This window comes from Sardina pilchardus, chromosome 16 (assembly GCF_963854185.1).
Source record: "Sardina pilchardus chromosome 16, fSarPil1.1, whole genome shotgun sequence".
Classification (NCBI taxonomy): domain Eukaryota; kingdom Metazoa; phylum Chordata; class Actinopteri; order Clupeiformes; family Clupeidae; genus Sardina; species Sardina pilchardus.
Window position 1 is genome coordinate 26,155,106 of NC_085009.1, and position 15,508 is coordinate 26,170,613.

Consider the following 15,508-nt stretch of genomic DNA (forward strand, 5'->3'; position numbering starts at 1 on the left):
ACAGCATATAGTGAACACACAGTGAGGTGAAGCACACACTAATCCGGAGCAGTGAGGGGTTAGGTGCCTTGCTCAAGGGGAGCAGTGAGGGGTTAGGTGCCTTGCTCAAGGGCACCTCAGCACTGGTCGGGGATCGAACCGGCAACCTTTCGGTTACAAGCTTGAAGCCCTAACCAGTAGGCCACGGCTGCCCCGGTAGGTCACGGCTAACGGCTGCCCTCTTGACCATGGGTCTTGAGAGCCGCCACAGCTTAGGCACAGCTGGTTTTGCGTCTCTGCAACTCTGTGAAATGTGACTTCCATCCCTCTTGTTCCATCCCCCTTGAATTTCCCCTTGGGGATCAATAAAGTATCTATCTATCTATCTATCTATCTATCTGTTCCAACCTCTCCACCCAGACATATAAACTGCACGTTTTTACTATACTCTGGACACTGACGGATTTTTTTAACACAATGCAAGGTCTTGTGGGGGGAACACAGAGCATTCTAAGAAAGGTGACCCAATAACTCCTTGCAGGGTTCCTACTCATATGGAAAGCCTGGAAAATAATACGTTTCTATGGTAATATCCTAGTCTGGATAAGTAGAGGGAAAGAAGGGCATGGAGAAATGGTTTGTGTCTCCAGACTTCTGCATCTACAGTATTTACCATTTCTCTCAGGTGACTATGAACCATTCCTGTTGGTCCACATTGTCAAAATACAATTATATGGGGGTCCTCAGAAAAATGTCTCTTTCACAAGGGGACCCTGGCTGGCACTGAAACCAAATTGAGAATCCCTGGTCTTTGCAAGTGCCCTACACCGCTGTGCACTGGTATGTTTGCGCAGTTGTATTATACGTAGTTGTATTATTTCCGGCCCAAACAATGGTAGACTTTTTTTTATTAGATTTTGTACCAAGACATTGATATGCATTATCTGATAAACCATTATTGCAAACACAATATGCTGTCTTAGGTGATATCTGAGGTCTCTACCAGCGACTTATCTACGTATCAAATGTAGGCTATATTGTATCTACGGAGGGCTAAAAATGTGAGTGCACCTTTAATACTATGCTTTGTCAAGTTAATAGTAAATCATAAAATCCAGTTAGCTATAGATCTAAACAGAGGCCGACATTCTGGGTTCAGAAAGTAAAAGTCCTGCCAAGTGTTTGATCCAGCCATTTAGTAAACCAGCTCCTCCTAATTAGCTGCCAGGTAGATCAGATAATTAGTGATATCACCTGAGTCAAGTGCACAGGTAGAAAGAATATATGGCAGGACTTTTACTCTGTGGAAGGAATGTCCGCCTCTGGATCTAGAATGGTAAAATGCGTACAGCAAAAGGTCTCTTATGACGCCCATGTCTTGTCACAGGCTTCTGCAACATAGTAACATATTACTGTATATTATATTAACATAACCTTTATCTTTTATTCAAATAAATAATAAACATTGACTTTTAAGGGTATTATCCACAAAAAAAGGGGCCAAATCATTATGTGGTGGGTGGAACCACGAAAATTGGTACCGTCACTCTTTAGATAGATAGGTAGATATAGATAGAGTCTTTATTGTCCTATAAGGATATTCTTCTTCACACATCAATCAATACATTCCATAAAAGAGATAGCAGCATTTGATGTTCACATCACATTTAACATATCACACATCGCACATTGCACATTACACATTACACATCACACATCACACATAACATATAATGTGACACCCACCATACACCCCCTCCCTTAGTTCCCCTCCCCCCAACACAGTGCAAGCAAAAGTGGACAGTGCAGACAACATAAACACAAAGAATGGAGGGGATGGATTATTGTCACCAGAGTTTGTTAAGTGCAGTGATGGCTGAGGGTACAAAACTTTTCTTAAAGTGCGCTTTTTTCCAGTCCAGGGCTCTGTATCTGCGGCCAGATGGGAGTAGGGTGAAAAACCGGTTCAGGGGATGGTCAGGGCTTTATGACGTGTCTCATCATTTCAGAGGGAGTGCCCGATCTGAAGGGGGTGTTTCTGGGTTTGTCAACACAACACAGGTTACACCATTATTACAACTGTCAGAGTATTTTAGGTTTAAAATATTTTATGTAACTTTTGAAAGACTCAGTTAATCATCTTTACACAATGTACATTCACATTTGTTCTAATCTAAATGCAAATCAAGACATTCACTCATGATAAAATAAAGAAATCATTGCAACATGATGTGGATCTGATATAGTCATATGTGTACACACACACACACACACACACACACACACACACATGTAAAATACTGTATTCTGAACATTGCCATCTTCTTATTTTCCTTCTAGCTACACCAGACAGGTCTGTGGAGGGAGTGAGGCTTCTCACCAGTGTTACTCTGATGTTGTGTTCCATTTGCATTCCATTTCTGCAGGAGAGAGACCAAACTGATTTGGAGTAGCAGTGGTTAAAGATATTTTTCAACCAACAGACTTTTCAAAGGTTTTCAGTATTGATTGGAGTGTGTGTGTGTGTGTGTGATTTTCTTGTTTGATTTGTTGAGGTGGGTGCCTGAAGTGTTCCGCTGACTCAAAAAAATTATGCAGAAGTTTACGGGTCTTTCCTTTAAAAAGTAACACTAAAGAGTTTTTCGTACCTTAAAATAATGTTTCCAAAATCATTTCAGCGGTTCATCAACTCGAAACAGGCAGTGAACGGCACTTCTGCTTTCATTTCACGGCCCTCTATCGGCTATAACCGCACTATGTAACTTTACGAGGTGGGGTAGTGTATCTGTAGTTCGATGAAATATTAGACATCAGAAACTACAAATTTGACTTGCTTCGATGTCACAAAACATCATACTTTCATAAAATCATGCAACATATTCCACCTTGTCAGTTATCTGCTGGATAAACAAATAGTGTGTGTGCGACAGAGGAAATGTGTTTTAGTGTTGCTTTAAAGGTGAAATCCTGCAATTTTTTTATTTTTTAATTTCTTGAGCTACAGCCATACACTCTGGGGGCATGTATGTGAGCCTCCATGTTCATGCCCCAAGAGTGTAGCACTGTAGCTGACTGGCTACTGTAGCTGTTGGAACTAGCAACTAGGTAAAAAAACTATTGTTTTAGCTTTTTTTTTTCATACAGACAATACTCGGTGACCTCGAGAAATGGAGATCTATGTGAAAAATCAGCGGATTTCTCCTTTAGCGATGCTATACAGTACTGTATGTAAGAATGACAACTAGCATTGCAGTCCAAAATCAAAACATTTGAGCAGTAGGTGGGCTAAACTGGCAATCCAAAGGTTGAAATACTACTAGCTGTGTGACTGCTAAATTGGGAGGGTGGCACAGCAGGCCAAAACACGAACAGGATTTACTGGCTGCAAGAAGTGTTTTCATCTTTTCTTTAAAAGATGAAAACTTTTTTAGTATTTATTTAATTGACCATGCACTCTACAGCTCTGCAAGAGCCCGACTGAAGAGAGGCATCAAAGAGGAGAATTGAGGACCACTTCAACAACAACAACCCACGGAGGGCGTGGCAGGGCATCCAGCAGATGACCAACTACAGGGGCAGCAGGAGCACAACTGAAGAAGGCCACACCTCAATAGCAGAACAGCTCAACTGCTTCTTTGCACGTTTTCAGGTGAACACCACCAGTGGCAGGAATGACAGCACACCCCCGCCCACCCACAGCAACGGCCACACAGTCACCATTCAGGAGGATGAGGTGAGAAGGACGCTCAGCAGAATCAACCCCAGAAAAGCTGCTGGGCCAGACGGGGTCATAGGAAGGGTGCTGAAAGCCTGCGCGCCACAGCTCTCAGCCATCTTCATGAGGCTCTTCAACCTTTCCTTATCTGAAGCCACCGTCCCGCCATGCCTCAAATCTGCAACAATAAACCCCCTGCCTAAAAAATCCACAATCACCATCTTAAATGACTACCGCCCAGTTGCACTCACACCAGTGATCACCAAGTGCTTTGAGCGGCTGATCCAGCAGTACATCCTAGCCTGTCTCCCACCCTCCTTTGATCCACACCAGTTTGCATACAGAGCAAGAAGGTCTACAGAAGATGCCATCATCACTGCGCTCCACAGTGCACTGTCCCACCTTGAACACCAGGGGACCTATGTGAGGATGCTCTTCATCAACTACAGCTCTGCTTTCAACACCATCATACCAGAAAGACTGATCACCAAACCCACCAACCTGGGATTCTCCCCATCCATCTGCCAATGGATCATGGACTTCCTGACCAACCGACCTCAAACAGTGAAAATAGGTAAATACATCTCATCCCAACTCACACTCAGCACCGGATCTCCCCAGGGCTGCGTACTGAGCCCTCTGTTGTACTCTCTGTACACCCATGACTGCACCCCGACCCACCCAACAAACCATCGTCAAGTATGCGGACGACACAACCGTGGTTGGCCTCATCTCAGGGGGAGACGAGGCCGACTACCGAGATGAAGTCCGCAGACTGGTGGGGTGGTGCGAGGTCAACAATCTCATCCTCAACACACCCAAAACAAAATAAATAATCATGGACTTTCGCAGAAAAAAACCAGCACTGGAGCCCCTCTGCATCAAGGGGGAATGTGTGGAAAGGGTTCCAGCCTTCAAATTCCTGGGCATGCACATCACTGAGGACCTCTCTTGGGCCACCAACACCCAACACATGGTCAAGAAGGCCCAGCACTGACTCCACTTCCTGAGAACACTCAGGAAACACCATCTGGGGGAGAGACTGCTGGTGTCCTTCTACCGCTGCTCCATTGAGAGCGTGCTGGCCTACTGCGTCTCCACCTGGTACACCAGCTGCTCAGCAGCAGACAAGAAGGCCCTTCAGCGCATCATTAACATCGCCCAAAAGATCACAAACTGTTCCCTGCCCTCTCTGCAGGATGTCTTCCACTCCCGCTGCACCACCAGAACTGAAACCATTCTAAAAGACCCCACACACTCCGGACATCACATATTTGCACTGCTGCCCTCTGGCAAACGCTTCATGTCCATCTTGTCACATACAAACAGACTCAAAAACAGCTTCTATCCCACTGCTATACGAACACTGAACACATCCAGACACTCACACACACGGCTCATCTAAACATGAAAGACTTGACTGATTGCAACCTTGCACTTTTTTCCTTCATTCTACCTCACCTGGTACTCCTATGAGCATGAATGTGTTGTATTGTATGTGTACTATGTATGTAATGGGAGGGCATGTTTTGTGTGGGTCCCTCACCCTACTATGGGGCTATGGGAGGACAGAAGAATGGGGATGAGTGATTGTGTGTCTGCAATGTCTTAAATTATTAGCCCTATATTCTTTTTAAGTGCACCTTGAGGATTGTGATCCAATTTCGTTGTATTCTGTGCAATGACATTAAAGTATTCAATTCAATTAAAAACAAATTCTGAAAAATGGTGTGTCCAAAATTATTCATACCCTTTTTAAATGATCGATGGAAACAATCAGCCCGCTCTCAAACTGAGGGCCTTTAGGAGTCTCCTTCTTACAGCCCTCTTCACTTGTCCCAAACAAACAAACAAACAAACAAACAAAACAGCAAACATGAAATATGAACAATCAAATATGAACATGTGCGTAAACATACAGCAGACACGCAAATAATTCGATACATTTTCAATTTAAAGAAAAAGCATGCGCATCAGCTGACTAGACTTCCCTTTCCTTGGGAAAAACACATCGATCAATGAAAAATGGCAGTGCTCTCCAACTTTTACTTGGCATGATATGAATAGCAGGCCGGGTGTTACTAATTGCATTAATTATAGGTATATTCTTGGTAGGTTTAGTGGCCAATCAAGATAACAGATTAGAGATTAAACTCTGAGGTTTACTCTGAGTCATGTCACACCGGCAACATCAGATGTGAGTTGGGCCGTTTTCTAGTCTCGTGGGGGGGCAGTAGCGGAGACATCATACTCCATGGTAGTTCTGGGTGGGATCTCACTCATGGACTAAGACAGGGAGAGAGAGAAACAAGAGGGAGAGAGAGAAACAAGAGGGAGAGAGAGGGAAAGGGAGAGAAAGAGAGGGATGCAGCAAATAGTCGGGAAATGACGGTATGTGTGACATGTCATGCTGACGAAGATGATTATGACGACATATTAATTGCGATAATAACATTAAACAGTCTACAGCGCCGCCCAATTCTGTGATCACAAAAAATAATAATAATTTGCAAACCCGAACAGAAAAAGAGTGTCAAATCACTTTTGGTCAGATCAGCTTCCGTCAGACGCCCAAATTCAACATCGACGGTACGAGCAGTCGGCCTCTCAACTCTCAAAGCAGTCTTTTACACCAATATGTGGGCATTGGTGGGCGTATTTGGGAGGCAGCAAGGTGGCAACCAGGTATGCCATGCTGTGAGAGGTGCAAGCAAATGCTGCATCGCCATGGAGATCATTACATTACATTACATTTGGCAGACACTTTTTAACCAAAGCAAATTACAACATGGTAAAGACATTTAAGCTTTTAAGAGCACTTCTAACTTCAGATATCAATAATCCAGAGCAAAGTCAGTTTCAAAAAACAAGTAAAGCAGCACCTTATGATTGATTGCACTAAACCCTAGTATGTAGCCTACAGTACTACTGATATTTTATTAACTCACATGTACTTTTTCCTTTTTGTCACTTCATCTCTTGTTGTGGTTTGTCTGTGTTGTGTGTTGGTGGCTTAGTTAGTCATTATTTTTCTGTTTTTCTTTTATGTGTTTTTTTTTTAATATATATATATATATATATATATATATGTTGTCTTGTTGATTTCTTGTTTGGACCCCAGGAAAAGTGTTTTCTTTTCCTGTTTTTATATCTGTTGTGTTGTATGTTGATTTCTTAATTGTATGTTGATTTTCTTGTCTATTATATGTTGTGTGTGGACCCCAGGAAGAGTAGCTGGTGCTTTTGCATCATCTAATGGGGATCCAAATAAAATCAAAATCAAATTCTAACAACAAATTAAAAACCACAATAAGTGCATCAATGAGTGTAATAAGTGCATCAATGAGTGCAATTGTCTGTAGTAGTGCTATGAGAGGAGATGTTCTCTGAAGAGCTGGGGTTTTTTTCAGACATTTTTTGAAGATGGCGAGGGATGTCCCTACTCTAGTAGGAACAGTAGGACTGTTCATTTGAATAATGAAGCACCGTTTTCATAGCCATTCAGAGGTGTCAAATATACAGTTACTCCAGTGTAGATTGTTTGGTGTTAATCACTCCTATAAAGTATTGCCACTGGCTATCTAAAGTGAAGTGCCTGTTTCGAAGTTAGCTGATGTCAAATCAACCAAAACTCTTGATGTTGTTTGCACCTCCAAGTGATCTGTGTCGTAAGCTTTTGTGAAAGAAGAAAGGGTTCTATCTCGGAAGGGTTCCCTTAGTAAAGATGGGGTAAAAGATTATAGACTGATGGAAATGTAGGCTACAAAACGTCAAGTCATATTCATGCACAAGGTAACTAAGCTATAAGCTGTACCATAGGCTACTGAGGGAAATAAGTTCATGTACCTCCCACTCTAAAAAATGCTGGGTTATTTTTTCAACCAAACCGCTGGGTTGAGGCTGCTGGGTCATTTTATTGGGTTGTTTTAACTCGTATTGGGTCATTTCTGTAACCCAGCTTGTTGGGTTGATAGTACAGCGCTGCTGGGTTGACCATTTAGGACTGTGCCCCTCCTCTCCCCCACCTGATGTGGAGCACACTGCCCAGCACCTGGGTGAATTTAACACAGCTGCATAGTTATTTGAGAGGTTGAAGAAAAAAATCGGTAGACATATTCTTTCAACCGTCCAGTCCAGCAGCTGCTGCCAACAAATGCAATGGAAATCAGGCGATTTCGGAAGGTATGTATCTGTTTTTAACTTCTGCATTTTAAAAAGAAATCCAGACGGATTTTAAAAGTCCACCCAGAGACATACCCTTTGTGATATGAATGAATATTGATATTCTGCCTGACGATTTCATTCAGCCTCAAGCATGACAGCTATTAGCTAGCAGTTAAGCTAAGTTAACATTAACTTACAATATCTGTTCATGTTAAATCTACACAAAGACAGACTCATAAAAAACACAGTTCTGTGTTCACTGGGTATGAACCGCTGAACAGAAACAAAACGAACTTTTACAACGAACTAAAATTAGCAACAGCTGTAGGTAACGTTAGCAGACAAGTAACAAAATTATGCTTTGTGGTGCAGCTGAGGTTTATCAGCTAATGTTAGCTAGGCTACAGCGAAGTAGTCTCTGCCCAACACACGTAACTGACGGTAATAATCATGGCAAACAACATCTTATTAACTAATTTAGGGTAGCTTCATATTATAGCCATGTTACTTATTTGGTGTATTTTGGTAGTAGCGTTACAAACACCTTGGATCCACTGACTGAATAACGTGCTAACATTGGCTAGCTAACGTTAGCATCGCCACTACTGAAATTACGTTTATTAGCCTGCTTTTTATCCAGCTCATCTCCAAACGCACGTTTTGTATTACCTGTATTAGGATTCAAACAACGCCATAATATTAGGTCTCCTGGTGGATTTTTAATGTTTGTCAACATCATTCATTGATAATGGTTCATGGAAGTCTTGATATAAAGCTCTGTAAATAACTTATTCTTTTTTTTTCTTTGATTGACAGGGCTGACCCCCGAAACGGACCGTGGAATCTGCCTGCCTTCATGGAAGTAGCCTATCACAGACTGTTCAAAAATAAAGAAAAGTATAAAATAAATAATCATTTCTGTTTTATTTCATTGCATGGCTATTCTTGCCCATTTCTCATATAATATATTGTCTGTATCCAAGCTGTCAACAAAATGTGTGACTTTAAGTTTGGCTATTTAAGTGAAGTGTTTTAAAAATGAACCAGTGGATTTTTTTGGGATTTGGTTTCAAATATAACCCAAACATTATGTAAATTTAACTAAACATTCGTGTCAAAATAACCCAACACATTGGTTAAAATATCAACCCATCCGCTGGGTTAAATTGAATAACCCAATTTGCTGGGTTAAGATAACCCAATGCTGTGTTGGACCCCATTTTACTCAGCAGTTGGGTTGAAAATAACTAAATTTGGGTTGTTTTTAACCCAGCATTTTTTAGAGTGCCTCTTTTCTAAAATGTATCAGTAATGTACAGTGCCGTGAAAAAGCATTTGCCCCCTTCCTGATTTTTCCATTTTTGTCATACTTAAATGTTTCAGATCATCCAATGTGAGTAAACATAAAATGCAGCGTTTAAATTACCATTTAATTTATCGAACGTAATGAGTTATTCAAAACCTATATAACCCATGTGAAACAGTAATTGCCCCCCTAAACCTAATAACTGGTTGAGAACAAGGACAGCAATCAATTCCAAACAAGTCACTTACAGCGAGGAATTTTGGCCCACTCTTCTTTGCAGAATTGTTTTAAAGCAATAGTTCGGAATTTTGGACATAGGACCTCATTTCCAACTCAGTCTGGGTGATATAGGTCGGTGAAGACCATTTCCAGTGAATTTCTGCCCTTCCTATGACTTGCAGCGTTCATCTCGTGCTAATCTGGTGCCAAGATAACGCAAGTCAACGGGGTCGCCCGGGGCGGCATCTTGTATGGGGCGGCACGAGCGCTTAACCCTATGAGCCCGACTGACGCAAAGTGCGTCAAAAAACACTCATGGGGGCGCTCGTGGAGGATCTCGCCTGGGGAGTAATTCAGTCTAGAACCGCCACTGAGCCTGCCACTGAAAACACTACACAGAACACCCGAAACAAATACATTTTAACGTCAGACTATCGATGCACATGCCTAGTGTTGATAGAACCATGTTAGAAGTAAAACGAACCTTGCATCGCATTGCAATAGCCTACTTTGTTCCCTGTATGGCAGTGGCGGATTGATATTGGGAAACTAGTCCCTCAAAATGTAATAAATCATTGAGTTGCAAGGTTAGTTTTATTTCTAAAATTATTCTATCAACACGGACATGTATATCGATAGTCCGACGATTTAATTGACTTGTCTCGGGTGTGCGGTGGAGTGAGTAAGACTGTTGTTGATGTCAGACTGATGTTACCGTAGAAATGTGTTAGCTCAAAACCAGCGTTAGCAAAGGGGGACGCTGCAACTGAAGGAAGGGGCTAAACGCGATAAACACGGTCTCCACCGACCTATATCACCTCGGTAAAGTTGGAAATGAGGTCCTATGTCCAAAATTCCGAACTATTCCTTTAAGTCTGCCATAATGGAAGGTTTTCAAGCATGAATTGCCCTTTTAAGGTCATGCCACCACAGCATCTCAATCAGCCCAGACTTTGACTAGGCCAATCTTAAAGCAACACTAAAGCACTTTTCCTCTGTCGTACACGCTATTTGTTTATCCAGTAAATAACAGACAAGGTAGAATACTGTATGTTGCACGATTTTATGAAAGTATGATGTATTGCGACATCGAAGCAAGTCAAATTTGTAGTTTCTGATGTCTTATTTCATCAAACTACAGTACAGATACACTACCCCACCTCATCAAGTTACGTAGTGCGGTTATAGCAGATAGAGGGCCGTTCACCCTGGTACATGTTGATGAACCACTCAAATGATTTTGGAAACATTATTTTAAAGAGGAACTATGCAGGATTGGCGATTTCATCTCTGGTTTCGTTTTCGTTTTTCGTTTTCGCTCGTTTTATGCTTGCATTTTCTCTGCAGAGCTTCCCCGACAGCTTTAGCGTGTATATTCATACATGTATAGGCTATATTTAAATATATAAATTGCAAGCGTGGTTCTTCGTCTCAGACTTCCAGATGTTAACAAGGATCGATCGTCTCCTGCAGAAAGTTGCATAGGGTCTCTTTAAGGTACGAAAAACTCTTTAGTGTTGCTTTAAACTGGTTGCCCAGGCCCTGCAGCAGTAAAGCAGCCCCAGACCATCACACTACCACTGAGGATGAAGGAGGAGGCCGCACACTCTTGTCCTGATGCCACTTTTAATTTTTAACGACGTTTTTCGGCAAAAAGCCTTTGTCAAGTTTCGGCAAACGGGTGATTCAGATATGATGCTAACCTGCGGACCATCATACTGATCTTACACTGACCTACAGTATGTGTGAACGACATACCGTCCATTGCAGAATCTCTGAGTGGTCGAGTGAGGGGCGGGGACTAGCAGGGGGTAGGATGTGACCTAGGGCCCAAGTTCGCAAGAGGCGGGATTTGACACAGAATATAAGTGCCCGCCATCACAGGGCTGGTAGTAGTACTGCTTTTGTTTTACCACAGACAGCATGGAGGGGGAATACACGGCGACAATCATGTCGAAAGTTGCTGCTACAATGCAGGATGTCATCCGTTGCGTCCACAACATCCGCAACATCGATGAAAGATTGGAGCGTGACCTACAGGCAATTCGAGCACATTACGACAATGAACGTCGTCGTGAGCGAATCCGTGCCAGGAGAAAGAGAGCTGCACTGCTTCTATGGTTTGCCCAGAGTCAACAGCAGGCGGAAATGCGGAGGATGAAGAGACGGAGACGAAGACGGACCCAGAGGTCCTACATGCGCCGCAGGCGGGTAGCGCAGAGCGCATCAGAGAGTCCATCATAACCGTCACGCCGCAGGAATGATCATGAACAATCCACGTCTGAGGAGCGGCTTACACGCCCGAAACATCACGTTTTTTTTTTTTTTAATTAAAAAAAAATTGGGAGCAAAATTCTGGTTGCAGCGGACTTCTCTCTTGACTTAGTACTTGGCTTTTTGTCCTGCACCCCTTTTTTAATTGGATGTGTGCATGCTTTGATTGCAATTTCATGAAAAATCCATGGACAATTCAAGTTTAGCTATCAATAATGTAACACTTTGATGCTTCATCTAGCTTGGGATAAATGTAGATTTTTTCTGCATTTATCCGTGGAAACGGGGGCTGGAAGGCAGGAACGTTTGGTCACCCTACAGGCATACTGTTGTGCCAACTGTTGTAAATAAATAAAATTACATTTTACGTACACCTGCAGTTGTGAACTCTTTTATGTGCTATATATTGCATGACGTGACCTGTAAACAAGCCCGAATGCACACGGAGCGCACATGTAGGCTAAAGAAAAGCACGTTGCCTATTGTTGGTATTACAAACATGACGGTGAAATGGTTCATTACCTCCGCCAAGTAGGTTACGTCTCCATAGGGGTTTGTTTGCTTGATTGTTGGTCTGTTTGTTAGCAAGATAACTCAAAAGGTTATGGATGGATTTTCGATTACATTTTCAGGGAAGGTCTGAACACACCCAAGGAAGATTAAATTTTGAGAGTGATCTGTATCACCGTCTGGATCCAGGTTATGTTTTTGCTTGGCGGAGAGGTCTGCGCTCTCCAAGTGCTTTTCTAGTTTTTATATAGTTTATTTTCCCAAAAGCATCCCTTCTCCCCATCCCATTCCCTCCCCCAATGGCAAAGGCCTTTTGTGGGATACGCACCTGCTAAGTACAGCCCATCAAATGTGTGCCTTGCATGTAGGTCTATAGGCTATTTGCAGCAGGTGCCTTTTGTGGGATACGCACCTGCTAACTACAGCCCATCAGGTGTGTGCTTGGAATGGAGGTTCCTATACACCAGTGTTTCTCAAACTTTTCACAATGAGTACCACCTCAGAGAACAATTGACTCTCCAAGTACCACCATTATGACCAGCATTAAAAGACAGTATAGCGTAAGCCAACTTAAATATATTTTACATTGCACATACTGTTTTGCATTGTTTTGTTTTGTTTTTTACTTTCAAGGAAGACAAAAATAGTTTAAATGTAACAATTTTTCATTAGGCCTATATATATTTTTACATCGTTTGAAGTGATTACTTTGTCCTCATGAACTAAAACATCTCCCAGAGTTCAACAGAGAGTTTGCATACTGCTATAGACTATTCCACTGAATGGCTGTCTAAATGATAAACAGCCATTCACATGCTTTTTGTGTCCTGCAAACTGGTTGAATACTGCAGGTGTTAAATATGCTCAAATACTGAACTGTAGGCCTATCACATTTAGAACAAAGTCGGAATGTCCAAAATGTGTTTCATTTTCATTTGATCTTGTTAATTTTCATTTCGACGTCCTGTGACCAGCCTTATGGCAACTAATATTTTCTTTGTTTTATTTGGTTAAACCACATTCATTCTCACCAACCATGTTGTCTAACACAATTTATTGAATACAGATAAATCACAAGTTTTTTTATTTTTTTATTTTAAATACGTTTTAAAAAGTGCACATTTTAAAGTGACAAAAAAATTGCATTGTGATGTTAAGATTCAACAGGGTTGACAGTAATCATACCTGGGTGTGTCTAGTGATGTTGAATTTTGTAACTATGGGGGCAGTTACTTTTTCAGATTCAGATTCAGATTCTGAAGACTTTATTAGGCCCCGCCTTAGTTTCACGTACTGGCACATGATACCGACCTGACTGCATGCTAACCAATCCATGACTTGACACATGATTTGGTTGGCACAATATTTTCTCTGCTTTCTGAGCTACCCGTGTTTTCCGGAGAGAACAGAGATCTTCTAGCTGGGTACCAGTGATTTTTGAGCATATCTTAACAATGCTCAAGCTCTTTTTGTCTTTCACAGATAGTCCATTAAACCAACATATGAAAGAAAATGTTAATAGACTCTCAATGAAGGCTTGATAGAATGTGCATATAATTTGTTTACAGACACCAAAAGAGTTAATCTTCCTCATTATATATTCTTTAATTTGCTCGCTTAATTACGCTATCTGTATTCTCACTGAATTTAAGTTGCGGGTCAAACACTGTACCTAAGCACTTATGTGTTTGGACTATCTGAACATCTTTATTATGTATCAGGCTCGGTTTCGGGTCCTCCCTGTGCTTCCTAAAGTCTATGATGAGCTCTTTAGTTTTAGACACATTTAGGTCGAGGAAGCGGTCATCGCACCATCCGACAAACTCCGTAAGGGCTCTGCCATGGTCAGATTGACCACCCTGGAGAAGAGACAACAGGGCCGAGTTGTCTGAAAACTTCCCCAAGAAGCTGTTCTCCCAAGATGACCTGCTGTTGTCAGTGTATAATATGAAAAGCAGGGGGGACAGCACGCAGCCCTGGGGAGAGCCTGTGTTGGATACCAAGACAGAGGACATGTTTCCATTTACATAGACCTGCTGCCTTCTATTTGTTCAACTAGTAGTAGGATCTGCTTGGGTGGCTTAAAATATGAGGCTAGTCGTTCAATTAGAATGTGGGGCTGCATTTTGTAAAAAGCTGAACTGAAGTCAGCAAATAAAAGTCTTTTTTCACAGAGGGCCAGGTAGGGTTCGATAACTCAATAAATTAAATAATAATTTTAAAACAACATTTTGTGTTTACTCGGGTTATCTTCGTCTAATATTAGAATTAGCTTGATTATCTGAAACATTTTATTGAAACAAATATGCAAAAATAGAAGAAATCAGAAAGGGGGGGGGTGCTACACATCACTGTACACTACTACCATCACACTAATAATAATAATAATAATAATAATAATAACTTATACTTTTATAGTGCCTTTCATGGTACCCAAGGTCGCTTGACTAAAATCCTTAGCAGGAGGATCCGCGATGGCCGGATCATTACCTCCACGACCGAAGTCATCACTTCCCATTCAATTCAACAGTAGGCCGTGAGCAACAGGCAAGATGCAAGATATTGCATGAGAAATCACCGCTTTATTCAATGGCCAATAGTTTAAGCAATGCTGTCTCCTTCACTCCAACTCTGCTTTGCCAACAATTAGGCATGCTCTGCAGCAGCAGTAGCAGCAACGTCCCTCTTTCCCTCTCTTGCTGAGAAGCAAACATTCACAAAATGCACTTAAAGGAGCCACACCACTTTAAAAAAAAGGGTCTCTAGAGTAGGGTCATGTGGGATCATGTTTTGTTTGTGTTTTTCTGTTGGGAAACAAAAAATGGAAAAAAGTTCGCACACTTGAAATCCTTCTTTTTTACTTTTATTTTCTCTAGCACAGATATACGTTTCGACCGTGTGGTCTTCTTCTTCAGTTATCTGAAGAAGACCACACGGTCGAAACGTATATCTGTGCTAGAGAAAATAAAAGTAAGAAAGAAGGATTTCAAGTGTGCGAACTTTTTTCCATTTTTATGATTTACCCTTGTTCTGCACCTTGACCTGGGATGTGCACATACTTTTCCACAATAACTGACTGTTGGGAAACAAACCTTATACTACCACCAATTCTTTACTGGAGCGTTCCTGGGCTGGATTTGGCTGGCCTGCGGCTGCCGCTGCCACTGATTATGAGGTGTGATGATGATGATAAGCACTCACCTCTATGGCTTTCAGGGCCTGTTCCACAGTCTCAAACTCCACAAAGGCGAATCCTATAGGCTGCCCTGTGGACTTGCACCGGGGGATGCTGATGTACACAATGCTACCGCAATGGCTGAACACACGCTCTATCCAGCTGT

General features: G+C 41.9%; 1 long non-coding RNA gene across 1 annotated transcript; it reads right to left on the reverse strand.

The window, feature by feature from the left end:
- Nucleotides 1-1,720: 1,720 nt before the first annotated feature.
- LOC134060123 (uncharacterized) lies at nt 1,721-15,508 on the reverse strand. The gene is made up of 5 exons (XR_009935135.1): nt 15,369-15,508; nt 5,878-5,980; nt 5,445-5,521; nt 2,360-2,399; nt 1,721-2,017 (listed from the first exon to the last, which is right to left on the reverse strand). It is a non-coding gene; the product is annotated as an uncharacterized LOC134060123 (long non-coding RNA).